Raw genomic sequence first — 17,961 nt, 5'->3', positions numbered from 1 at the left:
AACAAAAGCATTCAACCCAAATGGACACGCTTCAATCAAAAAGAATTAGGTCCACTAGAAGCAGGATCACGAAGTCATTTTCGGTCTCGAATATTATGTAGTACATAATTTAAAACTTAAATGCGGTTTTTCAACTACAAGAAAATTCACTCCAATGATATGGATGCAGCAAAGCAAAAACAATTTCGTCGGTTTAGATAAAGATGAATGGATGCAATTGGTTACATACAAGGAGTATATCCAATTGAAACTTGATCAGTATGATTTTTTGATGCCTGATACAATTATAGACCATCCATTATTGCCCACAATTAAGTGTAATTTTAGATTTCGAAAATCAGATAAGCAGTGTGTTTATAATAAATCAGTTTGGAAATAAAATTGAATTTGATAGTGAGTCCTGGAGATCGTTTTTAAGATTAGGCATTTTTTTTACCACATTTTTATGTTGGAATACGATACTTAAGCAACAAATTATATACCTCTACTATAATAATATTATTCCTAAGTGTGCAGCCTTACAAAAATTTGATGTTCAACTAGCTGATTTAGACGGTACTTATGATAGAAATGTGCAACTAGATTTAACCCGTTTATGCTTTGAAATTTCCAAAAAAATGTGTAATCAAATAAAACGCGATGTTCTTGAGTATAAGCAAACACTTTTAAATAAGCAATCATCCCAACATAACAATAGAAAATAAAAATTATATTAAAAATGAGTAAGCAACAAGTTGTTAATGAAATACATAAGCCTGCTAGAAGAAATCCTGCAAACGACGTCATTATTTTTCCTGCATTTTCGTCTTTCATTAATCCAAGCTCTTTGTTATTAGCGAGATTGATACCGAATCTGTTTGAGGCTAGGTAATTGGTTGTATTAAAGCGATTAGGATTGAATTTAATTAAATCATTAAAATCTTCTTCTGATGATATAATAAATGAATCTGTATCCATATAGAGTATTTTTGATGATGGACATTTTACAGAATGAAAATTATAGAAATAGTCATACATTAACCATTTTGAAAGTTTTAGTACACTAACTCCAATGTATATGGGCTTATCATAAAAAATTCGGGACTTAGTTGATTCAATGGCAGCCAAATTATCTCCAAAGATTTCAACACTGTGGAAATTATGTCTTGCTATGCGTTGTCTAAACCCTGCTGAGTTTTGTCTTGAATCATAATGCTTAACTAATGCAACCTCACGACGTTTTTCTACATTCTCCATTGTTTTACCGTAAACGGCATTAACCATTAATTTGTAAAAGTTTATCTCAAAGTCAAAGTTTATCTCTCTAATTTTCTAAGAGATGTATTGAGGTCAATATAAGGTTTTAGCCAACAGGACTGATTAAATGATAAAACTCTAGATATTTTTTCTAAAATCATACCTTGCTCTATACATAACTGTAGCTGCTTCAAATGGATTATATAGTTCTTTTTATCAATTAAGTCAGCTATTAGTTTTGTCTGCTTTCCTCCTGGTGGAATCTTATTTTCGGGGCAAAAAGGTAAACTATTATGCTTATTATGAATATCATCAGGATATCGCATATCTACTTCTAAAATATATCCAACATCACTAGATGCCGATATGCTAAGAACGTTGAAAGATGAAATTTCATCGTTACTTAGAAATTTAAAATTAGAAAATGGAAGGGGTTGACTCATAGCCCATCCATATAAGTTGTTGGCGTCAATATATGAAAGGAAATTTATGGGTTCGGTAGGCTTAAATTTATTATTTAAATATTTGTTATTTGCTGTTGCAATCCGTTGAGTACATTGGGTCAACCCTCCACGAACAGCAGTTTTTAAAAAATTATAAATGTCAGGATCACTAACAAGTTCTAATTCTACCCTTGTGTATTTTAACATTGCATCCCATGAAACTGAAGGAGCAGTAACATAATTAATGGGGTCTAACCTGTACACTCGGGAACAAAGACTCCTAAAATTCTCAAATACATCAGCAAGAATTAAAACATCGCTTTCCAAATATAATTTTAAATAATCTCTAATAGATTTGCAATTAAATGCGCTCCAAACCTTCTGAGCAAAGTTGTAGTCTTCAACACTACATTCCTCATCATTCAGTAAATTATAAAAGTTATCTCGCAAAGGAAGCAGGGATTCATCAAATTTTTCAAAACTATCCAAATAATCATAGGGAAATACTCCCTTTCGTCGTAGCATATCAAATTTTTCACCTTGATATTTAGTTTTCAAAATTTTAAAATTCGCTATGTTCATATAACTAGCGAGTTTTTCTAAGCTTGAATTTAAAAATCTATTTGAATCTATATATCTAATTTTATATTGATGAAGATAAGATTCATCGAGCTTACAAATTTGAGTTAACGCAATATATAACTCTTTATTGCAAGGAATGGGTCTTAGTTCATCTTTTATTGACGTAACAAATAAATGTATATCATAACGAGACAAGTTATGAAAAACTACCGGGAAAAAGGGATCGCTTAATCTAAATGTCTGTTTACACAGCTTATGAATAGGACCTACATATTGTCCTGTAAACTGATCAAAGAATTTTTCTCGATCATCATCAGAAATTTGTTTCTCGCAGGCATAGCAATCACCGTGTTCCTGATAATCCTCATCCCAAATGTTAAACTGATAGATTGGATTTTAATAGGACTTCCAGTACTTCTCATAAAGTCCATCGGTTTTCATCCTAAGTGCTTGACAAAATTTTTGGATACAATCCGGTCCTGAAATAACGAAATCATAATGTTTATGAGTTTATTGCCTTTGCTGGAATGTTAAAATATTTACCTTCGTATGTCCACATCTCATTTAGATGTTCATTGTATTTATTTACAATATAAAATGATGCTGCACATGCTGTATGCCTCTGTGCCATAGTAGTTGATGATTTTGATGGATCATTAAGATTTATATGGTAATTTTCCAAAACTGCTTCGATGTCAGCATAAATTACTACTGGTGGAGATAGTTTTTTAGAAAAACTTTTGAATACAGTTTTGGTATTAGGTTCAGGATACAAAGCAGCAACTTTTCCACACTCTTTAGTGTCATGTATAGTATTTGTTGTACTATAAAATTGCAAGCAGTTCTCGCAAAAATATGCAGTATTATGGGATTTACTATGTTGTGAATAACATAATTTTCTCATGCACGTTATATATGCATAATGCATCATTTGCATATTATCACTATTAATTCCGAGTCCGAATTTTCTTAGTCCTCACTGTGCGTCCCACAACGTTTTTTCCATTCTCATCGACTTCATAAACATTGATGCTAAAATCCTCATTTGCTGATTCGAATCGCTTGATTCCTTTGCTTGTTATTGAAAACTCAATTCCTGAAAAATTTAATCTTACTCCTTCATAATAATGATGTCTTGCCGTATGTTTCCGCATCGATAGGATGATGGTATTGTTAACTTATCTCGGGAAATTTTTTTAATGTTGCTGTTTGATATATAGTTTTAAGGTGTTTTCCATAGGCTAATGATGCTAAAACACACCACTTGAAACAAAAATCCTCGTAATTTTTAACATTTATGAGTGCATTTCGTGACTTAATTTTTTTGGGAGCTTGGATAAACCTGTTTGCAGCGATATGCTCTAGTTTTATCATGGTAAGTTCAAAATATTTAAAACACTTTATTGCCCAACCTGAATCTTTCTCCTGGAATTCACTGCTGAGAGTTATAAAATTTTCTATGGTATCATTTAGATGATCATCAATCAGCTCGTTTTCATATATTGGTTTGTATGGAGTAATGAAATGCTTCATTGTTTCTGTTAAGCTTTCATCATCAGTGTTTTTAACGTATAATCCATATACTTTTAAATTGTATTTTATGGATCTGTACTCACTCATGCAGTGACGCAATAAATTGATAATATCATTTTTGCAATCATGAAAAAACTCTTTTAAATCAATCTGTTCACTTTTATTTGAGTGAACACGATATGATTTTAAAGGAAATCGCGACTCCGTTGAAATTAAAATAACGTTTTCATTTTCCTCTAGTTGAGCTGCTCTTGCATTCTTATGTTTGTCCGACATCATATGGCGTCTTTCCCTAGACGAAGGGTAACTTTCACCGCAAATTGAACAGTCAATAATCCTTAGTTCCATCGGAGTATCCAATCGAGGCCGTTTTGAAGCTCCTGACGTTGAAGGACCTTGAAGATCACTTGAATTAGATCCTTTGCTCATAAGAATCTCAAAAGCATTCCTAGGTCCCAAGCATGCTTCATAATGACTATCAAACTCTATTAAGTCGATGGACTTAGAGCAAAGGTCACACACCACATTATTACGAGAATCAGAGCATCTCTCATAATGAGATTGAAACTCTGAAAAGTCAACGGACTTATCACACATGTTGCACTTAACTTTTGATGCCATTTTAAGTTTTATTTATTTTTTATTTTTATACCCGATACTCAAAATGAGTATTGGGGTATATTAAATTTGTGGTAAAAGTGGATGTGTGTAACGTCCAGAAGGAATCGTTTCCGACCCCATAAAGTATATATATTCTTGATCAGCATCAATAGCCGAGTCGATTGGGCCCTGTCTGTCTGTCTGTCTGTCCGTCTGTCCGTCTGTCCGTCCGTCCGTCTGTCCGTCCCCTTCAGCGCCTAGTGCTCAAAGACTATAAGAGCTAGAGCAACGATGTTTTGTATCCAGACTTCTGTGATATGTCACTGCTACAAAAATATTTCAAAACTTCGCCCCGCCCACTTCCGCCCCCACAAAGAACGAAAATCTGTGGCATCCACATTTTTAAAGATACAATAAAACCAAAAACGCAGAATCGTAGAGGATGACTATATGTTTTAGAATGTAAGATCTCAACCAGATCGTATAATTATTATAGCCAGAATCAAGAAAACAATTTCATTCTTTCTCGCTCTGTCTCTCTCTAACACACAGGTTTCATGGTCGGTTTTGCCAATTGCAAAATATGAGTTCAAGGATCTCAGAACCTATAAGAGCCAGAGCAACCAAATTTGGTATCCACACTCCTGTGATATCGGACCTTGCCCGTTTCGTGTCCAAATTTCGCCACACCCCTTTCCGCCCCCGCAAAGGACGAAAATCTGGGGCATCCACAAATCTCAGAGACTACCAAGGCTAGAGTAACCAAATTTGGTATCCGCACTTCTGTTAGATCTTACTATAAAACGTATATCTCAGAATTTCGCCTGACCCCCTTCCGCCCCCACAAAGGACGAAAATCTGTTGCATCCACAATATTGCACATTCGAGAAAACTAAAAACGCAGAATCATAGATAACGACCATATCTATCAGATTGCTGAATCTGGACCAGATCAGATAATTTTTATAGCCAAAAGGAACAAATCAATTTGCACTGGCTACGCAGCGCCCGACGTCACGCTCAGACTGATTTTCTGTCTCTCTCGCACGCACTCTTTGTCGTGTCGTTTAATATTAGCAGCGTCTCCCGGAGGAAAGCCATACTGAATTAGTATCGGGTATAACTGTAGAGTTGCGGTGTCCGCAGCAACTCACAACGTTCCCCCTCGTTTTATTTTGATAGTAACACAATTCTTGACGTATTTTAATCCATTTATTAAAGTCACTAGTTTTCTTATCATTTAAAATAGGCAAAAACGTTATATTTATTAAATCGTTTTTCTGGGCATTATTTAACAATTTTTGATATGCATTCGGATGCATTAAAATAACTTTGGTTAATTGATGCTTATTTTTAAGCATTGTTCAATATTTTTCCAAAAATCCCCGAAAGCAATGAACTTATTAAAACAGGTAAAAATCCTCCTTTTTGGATGAGAACTTTTCTCTTAGAATTTATTGACCGTTTTGGACATGAAATAAGACGTAATGCATTTTTATATTTTTTTAGAGCATATAGTTGCTTTTTTGATATCTTATGATTTCCTCGTAGAGTATTCAACACTATCTCCACCAATGCTTTGACTAACTCAATGTCACAATTACTTATAATTGCATTTCGAAGTTTATTATTTCTCCATAACACCAAATTATTCGATTAATTGAAATGCTCAGCAAATCATTACTTTTGTTTTTTAAATTTTCTAAAAACGTTGTCTTACCAGATCCTGAAGGTCCGCAAATAAGCATTGTAAAAGGATGTATAAATTGCTTAAACATTTTTGGGTTATGTTTTATTTATTAATATTTTATAAATGTTTTCTAACATCTAAGATATTCTAATTACGCTTCTCCTGATCGCGCTTTTTGGGGCAGTTTTTTTCTAAGTGAGTATCAGATCCGCAATAATTACAATAAACATCTTGTGTGTATCCGCTTTTGTGAGGATCCTTTTCAAACAAACGCTTAAATGAATCCATTTTAAACAACTAGTTACTACAAGTGCTGAATATAAACTGAAAATCTAAACATATTTCACTATTACAGTAGATAGCGTAGTTAGAATTTTCCAAGATAACAAATAGCTTAAATAAATTATTTAGAGCACATCTAAGAGGAATTTTTTTGTGGATTCTACAGCTTGTAAAAAAATTTGGATAAAATGTGAGACTTTTTCCTATATCGATATCAATAATATTATTTGTTAAGTACTTAGATAAAAACTTTTTTTTAATTTCACCACGTACAATAACGGTGCTAAATCTATTTAGGGGTGAAAGTATTTCACCTAAACTTAAATATGATATTTCACCATCTGACCATTCCAATCCATTTATGGTTTGACGATTAATATGTTGTTGTTTAATCATTTCATTATCCAATTCATTCAGATGATATGGTGGTTTGAAATGAATGAAGTTTGGTGTTACTGTTCCGGTTTGCATAAACGCCAATTCCTTAATAAAAAGTTGTTTATTATTTACAAAGGGATATTGAAAATCAACTATAACGCTTGAATTCCTGTCGATTGTGTTCATGTTGGTTTGAGATTTTGTAATAAACTGAATGAGTCGTTGATTCCTATCTCCTTTATATACAGCCCAATTCAGTAAGAGTTCTTAGTTTAACAAAAGCATTCAACCCAAATGGACACGCTTCAATCAAAAAGAATTAGGTCCACTAGAAAGAAGCAGGATCACGAAGTCATTTTCGGTCTCGAATATTATGTAGTACATAATTTAAAACTTAAATGCGGTTTTTCAACTACAAGAAAATTCACTCCAATGATATGGATGCAGCAAAGCAAAAACAATTTCGTCGGTTTAGATAAAGATGAATGGATGCAATTGGTTACATACAAGGAGTATATCCAATTGAAACTTGATCAGTATGATTTTTTGATGCCTGATACAATTATAGACCATCCATTATTGCCCACAATTAAGTGTAATTTTAGATTTCGAAAATCAGATAAGCAGTGTGTTTATAATAAATCAGTTTGGAAATAAAATTGAATTTGATAGTGAGTCCTGAAGATCGTTTTTAAGATTAGGCATTTTTTTACCACATTTTTATGTTGGAATACGATACTTAAGCAACAAATTATATACCTCTACTATAATAATATTATTCCTAAGTGTGCAGCCTTACAAAAATTTGATGTTCAACTAGCTGATTTAGACGGTACTTATGATAGAAATGTGCAAATAGATTTAACCCGTTTATGCTTTGAAATTTCCAAAAAAATGTGAAATCAAATAAAACGCGATGTTCTTGAGTATAAGCAAACACTTTTAAATAAGCAATCATCCCAACATAACAATAGAAAATAAAAATTATATTAAAAATGAGTAAGCAACAAGTTGTTAATGAAATACATAAGCCTGCTAGAAGAAATCCTGCAAACGACGTCATTATTTTTCCTGCATTTTCGTCTTTCATTAATCCAAGCTCTTTGTTATTAGCGAGATTGATACCGAATCTGTTTGAGGCTAGGTAATTGGTTGTATTAAAGCGATTAGGATTGAATTTAATTAAATCATAAAAATCTTCTTCTGATGATATAATAAATGAATCTGTATCCATATAGAGTATTTTTGATGATGGACATTTTACAGAATGAAAATTATAGAAATAGTCATACATTAACCATTTTGAAAGTTTTAGTACACTAACTCCAATGTATATGGGCTTATCATAAAAACTTCGGGACTTAGTTGATTCAATGGCAGCCAAATTATCTCCAAAGATTTCAACACTGTGGAAATTATGTCTTGCTATGCGTTGTCTAAACCCTGCTGAGTTTTGTCTTGAATCATAATGCTTAACTAATGCAACCTCACGACGTTTTTCTACATTCTCCATTGTTTTACCGTAAACGGCATTAACCATTAATTTGTAAAAGTTTATCTCAAAGTCAAAGTTTATCTCTCTAATTTTCTAAGAGATGTATTGAGGTCAATATAAGGTTTTAGCCAACAGGACTGATTAAATGATAAAACTCTAGATATTTTTTCTAAAATCATACCTTGCTCTATACATAACTGTAGCTGCTTCAAATGGATTATATAGTTCTTTTTATCAATTAAGTCAGCTATTAGTTTTGTCTGCTTTCCTCCTGGTGGAATCTTATTTTCGGGGCAAAAAGGTAAACTATTATGCTTATTATGAATATCATCAGGATATCGCATATCTACTTCTAAAATATATCCAACATCACTAGATGCCGATATGCTAAGAACGTTGAAAGATGAAATTTCATCGTTACTTAGAAATTTAAAATTAGAAAATGGAAGGGGTTGACTCATAGCCCATCCATATAAGTTGTTGGCGTCAATATATGAAAGGAAATTTATGGGTTCGGTAGGCTTAAATTTATTATTTAAATATTTGTTATTTGCTGTTGCAATCCGTTGAGTACATTGGGTCAACCCTCCACGAACAGCAGTTTTTAAAAAATTATAAATGTCAGGATCACTAACAAGTTCTAATTCTACCCTTGTGTATTTTAACATTGCATCCCATGAAACTGAAGGAGCAGTAACATAATTAATGGGGTCTAACCTGTACACTCGGGAACAAAGACTCCTAAAATTCTCAAATACATCAGCAAGAATTAAAACATCGCTTTCCAAATATAATTTTAAATAATCTCTAATAGATTTGCAATTAAATGCGCTCCAAACCTTCTGAGCAAAGTTGTAGTCTTCAACACTACATTCCTCATCATTCAGTAAATTATAAAAGTTATCTCGCAAAGGAAGCAGGGATTCATCAAATTTTTCAAAACTAACCAAATAATCATAGGGAAATACTCCCTTTCGTCGTAGCATATCAAATTTTTCACCTTGATATTTAGTTTTCAAAATTTTAAAATTCGCTATGTTCATATAACTAGCGAGTTTTTCTAAGCTTGAATTTAAAAATCTATTTGAATCTATATATCTAATTTTATATTGATGAAGATAAGATTCATCGAGCTTACAAATTTGAGTTAACGCAATATATAACTCTTTATTGCAAGGAATGGGTCTTAGTTCATCTTTTATTGACGTAACAAATAAATGTATATCATAACGAGACAAGTTATGAAAAACTACCGGGAAAAAGGGATCGCTTAATCTAAATGTCTGTTTACACAGCTTATGAATAGGACCTACATATTGTCCTGTAAACTGATCAAAGAATTTTTCTCGATCATCATCAGAAATTTGTTTCTCGCAGGCATAGCAATCACCGTGTTCCTGATAATCCTCATCCCAAATGTTAAACTGATAGATTGGATTTTAATAGGACTTCCAGTACTTCTCATAAAGTCCATCGGTTTTCATCCTAAGTGCTTGACAAAATTTTTGGATACAATCCGGTCCTGAAATAACGAAATCATAATGTTTATGAGTTTATTGCCTTTGCTGGAATGTTAAAATATTTACCTTCGTATGTCCACATCTCATTTAGATGTTCATTGTATTTATTTACAATATAAAATGATGCTGCACATGCTGTATGCCTCTGTGCCATAGTAGTTGATGATTTTGATGGATCATTAAGATTTATATGGTAATTTTCCAAAACTGCTTCGATGTCAGCATAAATTACTACTGGTGGAGATAGTTTTTTAGAAAAACTTTTGAATACAGTTTTGGTATTAGGTTCAGGATACAAAGCAGCAACTTTTCCACACTCTTTAGTGTCATGTATAGTATTTGTTGTACTATAAAATTGCAAGCAGTTCTCGCAAAAATATGCAGTATTATGGGATTTACTATGTTGTGAATAACATAATTTTCTCATGCACGTTATATATGCATAATGCATCATTTGCATATTATCACTATTAATTCCAAGCAAGTTTATGTGGTGAGTCCGAATTTTCTTAGTCCTCACTGTGCGTCCCACAACGTTTTTTCCATTCTCATCGACTTCATAAACATTGATGCTAAAATCCTCATTTGCTGATTCGAATCGCTTGATTCCTTTGCTTGTTATTGGAAACTCAATTCCTGAAAAATTTAATCTTACTCCTTCATAATAAATGATGTCTTGCCGTATGTTTCCGCATCGATAGGATGATGGTATTGTTAACTTATCTCGGGAAATTTTTTTAATGTTGCTGTTTGATATATAGTTTTAAGGTGTTTTCCATAGGCTAATGATGCTAAAACACACCACTTGAAACAAAAATCCTCGTAATTTTTAACATTTATGAGTGCATTTCGTGACTTAATTTTTTTGGGAGCTTGGATAAACCTGTTTGCAGCGATATGCTCTAGTTTTATCATGGTAAGTTCAAAATATTTAAAACACTTTATTGCCCAACCTGAATCTTTCTCCTGGAATTCACTGCTGAGAGTTATAAAATTTTCTATGGTATCATTTAGATGATCATCAATCAGCTCGTTTTCATATATTGGTTTGTATGGAGTAATAAAATGCTTCATTGTTTCTGTTAAGCTTTCATCATCAGTGTTTTTAACGTATAATCCATATACTTTTAAATTGTATTTTATGGATCTGTACTCACTCATGCAGTGACGCAATAAATTGATAATATCATTTTTGCAATCATGAAAAAACTCTTTTAAATCAATCTGTTCACTTTTATTTGAGTGAACACGATATGATTTTAAAGGAAATCGCGACTCCGTTGAAATTAAAATAACGTTTTCATTTTCCTCTAGTTGAGATGCTCTTGCATTCTTATGTTTGTCCGACATCATATGGCGTCTTTCCCTAGACGAAGGGTAACTTTCACCGCAAATTGAACAGTCAATAATCCTTAGTTCCATCGGAGTATCCAATCGAGGCCGTTTTGAAGCTCCTGACGTTGAAGGACCTTGAAGATCACTTGAATTAGATCCTTTGCTCATAAGAATCTCAAAAGCATTCCTAGGTCCCAAGCATGCTTCATAATGACTATCAAACTCTATTAAGTCGATGGACTTAGAGCAAAGGTCACACACCACATTATTACGAGAATCAGAGCATCTCTCATAATGAGATTGAAACTCTGAAAAGTCAACGGACTTATCACACATGTTGCACTTAACTTTTGATGCCATTTTAAGTTTTATTTATTTTTTATTTTTATACCCGATACTCAAAATGAGTATTGGGGTATATTAAATTTGTGGTAAAAGTGGATGTGTGTAACGTCCAGAAGGAATCGTTTCCGACCCCATAAAGTATATATATTCTCGATCAGCATCAATAGCCGAGTCGATTGAGCCCTGTCTGTCTGTCCGTCCGTCCGTCTGTCCGTCTGTCCGTCCCCTTCAGCGCCTAGTGCTCAAAGACTATAAGAGCTAGAGCAACGATGTTTTGGATCCAGACTTCTGTGATATGTCACTGCTACAAAAATATTTCAAAACTTCGCCCCGCCCACTTCCGCCCCCACAAAGGACGAAAATCTGTGGCATCCACAATTTTAAAGATATGATAAAGCCAAAAACGCAGAATCGTAGAGAATGACCATATCTTTAAGACTGCGGAATCTGAATTGGATCGTATCATTATTATAGCCAGCATCAAGAAAACAATTTCATTTTTTCTCGCCCGTCTCTCTCTAACACACACGTAGCATAGGCGGCTTTGCTTAGAGCAAAACATTAGCGCCTAGATCTCAGAGACTATAAAAGCTAGAGCAACCAAATTTGGTATCCACACTCCTAATATATCGGACCGAGACGAGTTTGTTTCAAAATTTCGCCACACCCCCTTCCGCACCCGCAAAGGACGAAAATCTGGGGATATTCAAAAATCTCAGAGACTATTAAGGCTAGAGTAACCAAATTTGGTATCCGCACTTCTGTTAGATCTTACTATAAAACGTGTATCTCAAAATTTCGCCCCACCCCCTTCCGCCCACACAAAGGACGAAAATCTGTTGCATCCACAATATTGTACGTTCGAGAAAACTAAAAACGCAGAATCATAGATAACGACCATATCTATCAGATTGCTGAATCTGGACCAGATCAGATAATTTTTATAGCCAAAAGGAACAAATCAATTTGCACTGGCTACGCAGCGCCCGACGTCACGCTCAGACTGATTTTCTGTCTCTCTCGCACGCACTCTTTGTCGTGTCGTTTAATATTAGCAGCGTCTGCCGGAGGAGAGCCATACTGACTTAGTATCGGGTATAACTGTAGAGTTGCGGTGTCCGCACCAACTCACAACGTTCCCCCTCGTTTTAAAATTAAATTCAAGTATTTCAATGGCAATTCGTAGTGGTGGTAATATTTTCTTTATCAGCGAATCCTCTAACATTTGAAACAGAATTAAAATGCGTGCAAAAATTATGAACTTAAAAAAAACCTTATGCTCAAGATTGCATATAACGGTTTTTATATGCAAACTGTTGCGCAGTTTAGTTTTAACTAATACCCATTCCACATCAGCATTTGACCGTGAGAAGGAGAGCATTTGAATAGAATTTGTAGGCCAATATCAATGTCGGTGATTTTACTATCTCCCAGAACTTTCCACGTTTCCAACGGAAAATACATTGAGTTTCTTAAGAACTTCAAATTTATAGGGTAGTCCGAAATTTAACAGAACCAAAATCATGCTCTAATGAATTTGAAAAGCTAGTCTACTTTTAAAAATGCTAGATCTAGCCTGAAATGGGCTAAACTGGCAGCACTGCCTGAGATCGGATCGGATCGTGTCGTGTGGGTGAGAAACCTAATTCGTCTCTGAATTACTCTCTCACACTCGCAAAGCTTTATCAAGTGCTGAATGTGAACGGTACTATCATTGGGATAGTCTAAGCATTTAAACACTGGAAATAGCTTAAGAGCTATCAATCGTTTAGATTTACTTTTCAATTGTATTTTTCAATTAAGTGTTTAATAAAAGCACCATTATTAGCTCTTATACAATGTTTGCATTCTTCGCAATTGTTCAAACGGCTGCCGGGACACGCTTACGTGCGGTTTTTATACCCGATACTCAAAATGAGTATTGGGGTATATTAGATTTGTGGTAAAAGTGGATGTGTGTAACGTCCAGAAGGAATCGTTTCCGACCCCATAAAGTATATATATTCTTGATCAGCATCAATAGCCGAGTCGATTGAGCCATGTCTGTCTGTCCGTCTGTCCGTCTGTCCGTCTGTCCGTCCGTCCGTCTGTCCGTCCCCTTCAGCGCCTAGTGCTCAAAGACTATAAGAGCTAGAGCAACGATGTTTTGTATCCAGACTTCTGTGATATGTCACTGCTACAAAAAGGACGAAAATCTGTGGCATCTACATTTTTAAAGATAGTATAAAACTAAAAACTCAGAATCGTAGAAGATGACTATATCTAATATGCATTTATTTTGCTCGACTTATTTACGGCATTTCCATTGTAATTGATTATAAATTGCAAAAGCCAAAATGGAGCCCGAGTGCCATACATACCGTACCGTACCATATCATACTCCACCGCTCCTCTCCTCTTCCCGTCCGTGGATGTGGCAGTCGGTTCCGTTTCTGTCTGTGCCTGATCGGTGGTACATGGCCCGTCGTCAAAGTCAAAGTCGCGTCATCGAGCACCTGCAATAAATATCGACTTGAAATGATTAATGCCGCCGGGAGCCCACTCCCACTACATTCGTTCTTTGAGGGGCCTTTCAGTTTTGTTTTAAGTACATTTTATTTGCCGTGATGCCAGAAACAACATATAGGATAGGCAGTATATACCCGTATTTACTGGCATATATGGAAATGGCTTGGTTGATGGCTGATGTGGCTTTGACCTTGGACTGGGCTTGATTTAGTTTTTGGCATTCCTGTTGGCTGTTGTGTTGTTCGGCTGCTCAGCTCCGTTTTATGCCCTTTTCTTTTTGTTCTCGCTTCCCTGTGTCTCGCCTGCTTCTCGTTTGTGGACGTTACGTTTCTTTGATTGCCGACGCGCACGGAACTTTTCGTACAACTTTGCATGTCTTTGATGAATTTGAAATTGTCACAAATATGAAAGTATTTCACTTGCCAACAGGAGACGCGGGAGATACGTTCTCGGGCGATAGATACCCCCACATACCATACATAGTAGTGACAGCAGAATTTGCATCAAACTTTTCCTGACATTGAGCGCCTCGTACGCATTCCATCCTATCTCTATCTCTCTTTTTAACTCTCTCTCTTCTACCCTACCCTACCCACTAATTTGCATAGACCGATACTAGTACCATACGTTACCAGACTAACCTACACTCAACAAAGGTACTACTTTTGAGAACCGAGACAAAGAATGGTATACAATCCAATGGGGTCGCGGGGCAACAAGTCCCTACTTAGAGTCCTGACCTACAGGCCTCTTCCCCCTACAATCTTAATGTCCTGTGCGAGATATGTGATAATAAAATAAGGATTCGGTTCGGCTAGATGTGGCAATCCATTCGAATACTTTTCTGGCGGTGGTGTGGGGTGCAGGGAAGTCGAATGAAAACAAAAGTTCGTGCGAGTTCATTGAGTTGAGCGAAAACTTGGCAGACCCATCCACAGTTGCACGTGCCTCTGGCGCTGATGTGTGGGCGGGCAGGGCTGGGCGTGTGTGCGGGGCCGGAAATGGAACAAACAACCGAACCGGAGCCAAGAGAGAGCGAGCATAACAGGCACGGTGCTGACTCCTTGCCAACGATATGATTTTGTGGATTGTTTGTTGGTAACATAAGCGGGGACCCAGCCCCGAACGCGGACTCGAGTCCGAATGCGACTCCGAAACCTGATGGTGGTGCTGTCTCATGGTGCAGGAGCGTTCCATTCACAAAACGCAGTCGGTGCACGGCAGGCAAACAGAGTGGACGTGGGAGACTCCACAATCCCAGAACATAAGTAGAGTTGGGGCCAGAACATCGCGTCGAAGAGTCTCCGGCGGAGCGGGGGACTGACTTCAAGTGGCTTTCGCTTTCGTGACTGCGGCCGGTTTTGGTTTACGGTTTTGGTGTTTTTCGGCTTTTGGCTTTCGGTCTTCGATTTCGGTTCTCTGTTTTGGTTTCGGTCTTGGTTTCCGTTTGGTTTCCTCTGTTTCCCGGGCTGCTTTGTTGACAAAGTTATTTCCTCTGGCTCCTCTGGGCCGTCAGCCATCGGGTGCTACAGGGGGACAAACGGATGACGGGTCGGCTCGCACAACTGTGAACTCGGAACTGAGGCGCAGCCGCTCCGGTTAGTAATACCCGGTGCGGTCTGCGTCTCACACCCCCCCCCCTAGGACACAGAGGGTTGCGAGCGAACCGTCACCCGCCGTAACTGTGCACACCGGTGGAAGTGCGACTATACTCTCCCCGTGAGGGCGGCTGGAAACAGGTCCTAGCACGGTCATGTCTCTGCTATGATGCTGGCGAATGGTAGTCGGGCGGAGAGAAGAAAACTCTCAGTGAAATTACCCCAATCCAAGGTGACACTGTTATATGCCGAGGGATGCATGGCCGGGGGGGTGCCCGGTCGCTAATATGCGGACTCTGGATACCTGCCGACCTCCAGTTTAAATCAGGCTTCCCGGGGCAAGCGGGCTATGCCTCGGGTGACCATCCCCTTCCCGCCTACTCGTGGGAACTACTATGCCAAATGAAAAACAAATAAAAAACCAACAAAGCCGCAAAGGAGCTCGGTACTCCTCTTAAAGTACCGGAGGGACAAGCCAATCCCTCTGCACCAGCGCCTGGGAAACCGGGTCCAAAGAAGACGGGGAAGGAGACTGAGTCGGTCCACCGTCTTCAGGCAGCAGCCGCAGTGAGGGGGGGCCCGAAAAGCCAATCGGGTCCTTCCAAGTCGGGTGGCTCCAAGGGCGAAGCGGATACCGGGGTGGCTGCCAAGCAGAGCGTAATCGCGGCTGGTGAGCGCACCGGGACCGAAGAACCCATGGGAGCCCCGGCGGGCAGCGTCTCTGCACCACGGGGTGGAAAGCCGTCGTACCAGGACAGGAGACGAGCGGCTTTCATCCTGTCCAACGAAGACCCGAACTTCAAGGCGTCAGCCGAAGGAAAGGAGCAGAGGCTGTGGGCCTGCTCAATCCTTCCACTGTTCCAGCCAGCCAAAGCCGGAAAGGGCGCAGCCAAGGCCGCCAACAAGCGGCAACGCTCAGCGGAGGACCCCGCAAATCAGCCAGGCCAAGCCCAGCAAGCCAAGCGGGTGAAGACCCACCTCACGAACCGGTCGTTCGCTGAGGTGGCGAGGGGCAGGACCCTGATCGGTGTCCTGGACAGGGGCGCCGAGGACGGCCATGTCCCTCGCGATAAGTGGCACCTGGTGGAGAACGAGCTCCAGGACCGGTTCCTACTGGAACTGGAGGAGAACGGCGGACCACCGCCAAAGTGTGAGGACGCAGGGTGGCATCAAGGCAAGGTGAAAGCCATCGCCTGCCAAGACGCTCGCTCTGCGGCCCTCTACATGAAGGCGGTGGCGGCCCTAAAAGAGGTCTATCCAGGGGCGAAACTGGAGGCCGTGAAGTGGGAAGATGTCCCTAGTCGCCCGAGAGCCAGAGCGTGGGTCTCGGCTAAGCCTGCAGAGCCTGAGAAGATCCTCAGGTTACTGCAGGTCTGCAACCCCCACCTTCCTACAGCCGATTGGAAGGTGGCAAAGGTGGAGGATATCCAAGGGCAGAGGCGCCAGGTTATCCTCGTCCTAAATGAGGAATCCATTGATCTCCTCGCAAAGTCGGACGGTGTAGTGGATTATGGCTACAAGAAGGTCACCATATCCACTTACAAGTCCGATCGCAAGGGCAGGCAAGTGGAGGTCGAGCCAGACCCGGAGCTGCCGGAGATCCCGAAAGAGGGGGCCTCGTGCGAGGAAGACAACCCGGCGTCGGATGCGGCGTCCATGATGTCGGACGATATCTTGGACGACTACGCGTTCGACGAGAGCGACCTAGCCAGAGGTCTCAGCCACATCGTTGTCGGGGAGGAGCCGGAGTCCCCTGACAGCGATCTAGAAGTAACAATGGTGGAGGCGAGCCTCAGGAATGTCGTTGACGCTCCTGCAGATAAACCTCCACCATTGTAAGGCAGCATGCGCTGCTCTACTGCTCCACCTGGCCAAGGATGGAGCCGACATAGTCCTCATTCAGGAGCCCTGGATCCTCGGAAACAGGGTCTCCGGTCTGAGGACTTCTGACTACAAGCTATATGTAGCTGAAACCGCAGGTAAAATTCGTACCTGCATTCTTGCAAAAAGAGAGTTGCACCTATTTTTGCTCCCAAATTTCAGCAATGAAGACCACACCGCAGTGAGCCTCGAAGGCCAGGAGCGCTCACTGAGGATCTGCTCCGCATACATGGGGCATGAACAAACAGACCCCCTCCACACGCGCCTCTCCGGGCTCTAATCGCAGACTGCTCGGCCAAGGACATCGGCCTAATTGTGGGGTGCGATGCCAATGCACATCACTGTCAGTGGGGAAGCACTGACACAAACGAAAGGGGTGAGTACCTTTTCAGTTACTTACTGACCACTCAGATGGTCTTACTAAACCGGGGTAGTGATCCCACCTTTATCATTAAAAACCGCAAGGAGGTCCTGGACCTCACGCTTGCCTCTCATGAGATACAGCGTAACATTGTATCCTGGAGGGTCCTGGAAG

The 17,961-nt window shown here is 38.9% G+C and overlaps 2 long non-coding RNA genes across 2 annotated transcripts; both read right to left on the bottom strand.

Annotated features, from left to right (window-relative positions):
* Positions 1-2,398: 2,398 nt before the first annotated feature.
* LOC117194162 lies at positions 2,399-2,846 on the bottom strand. The gene is made up of 2 exons (XR_004474758.1): positions 2,805-2,846; positions 2,399-2,740 (listed from the first exon to the last, which is right to left on the bottom strand). It is a non-coding gene; the product is annotated as an uncharacterized LOC117194162 (long non-coding RNA).
* A 6,573-nt stretch (positions 2,847-9,419) lies between these two features.
* LOC117193376 lies at positions 9,420-9,867 on the bottom strand. Its single transcript, XR_004474581.1, has 2 exons — positions 9,826-9,867; positions 9,420-9,761 (listed from the first exon to the last, which is right to left on the bottom strand). It is a non-coding gene; the product is annotated as an uncharacterized LOC117193376 (long non-coding RNA).
* Between the last annotated feature and the right edge of the window lie 8,094 nt (positions 9,868-17,961).

Source organism: Drosophila miranda (genome assembly GCF_003369915.1).
Source record: "Drosophila miranda strain MSH22 chromosome Y unlocalized genomic scaffold, D.miranda_PacBio2.1 Contig_Y2_pilon, whole genome shotgun sequence".
Lineage (NCBI taxonomy): Eukaryota > Metazoa > Arthropoda > Insecta > Diptera > Drosophilidae > Drosophila > Drosophila miranda.
Note: the sequence above shows the minus strand (reverse complement) of the source record. Positions and strands in the feature narration are given on the sequence as shown.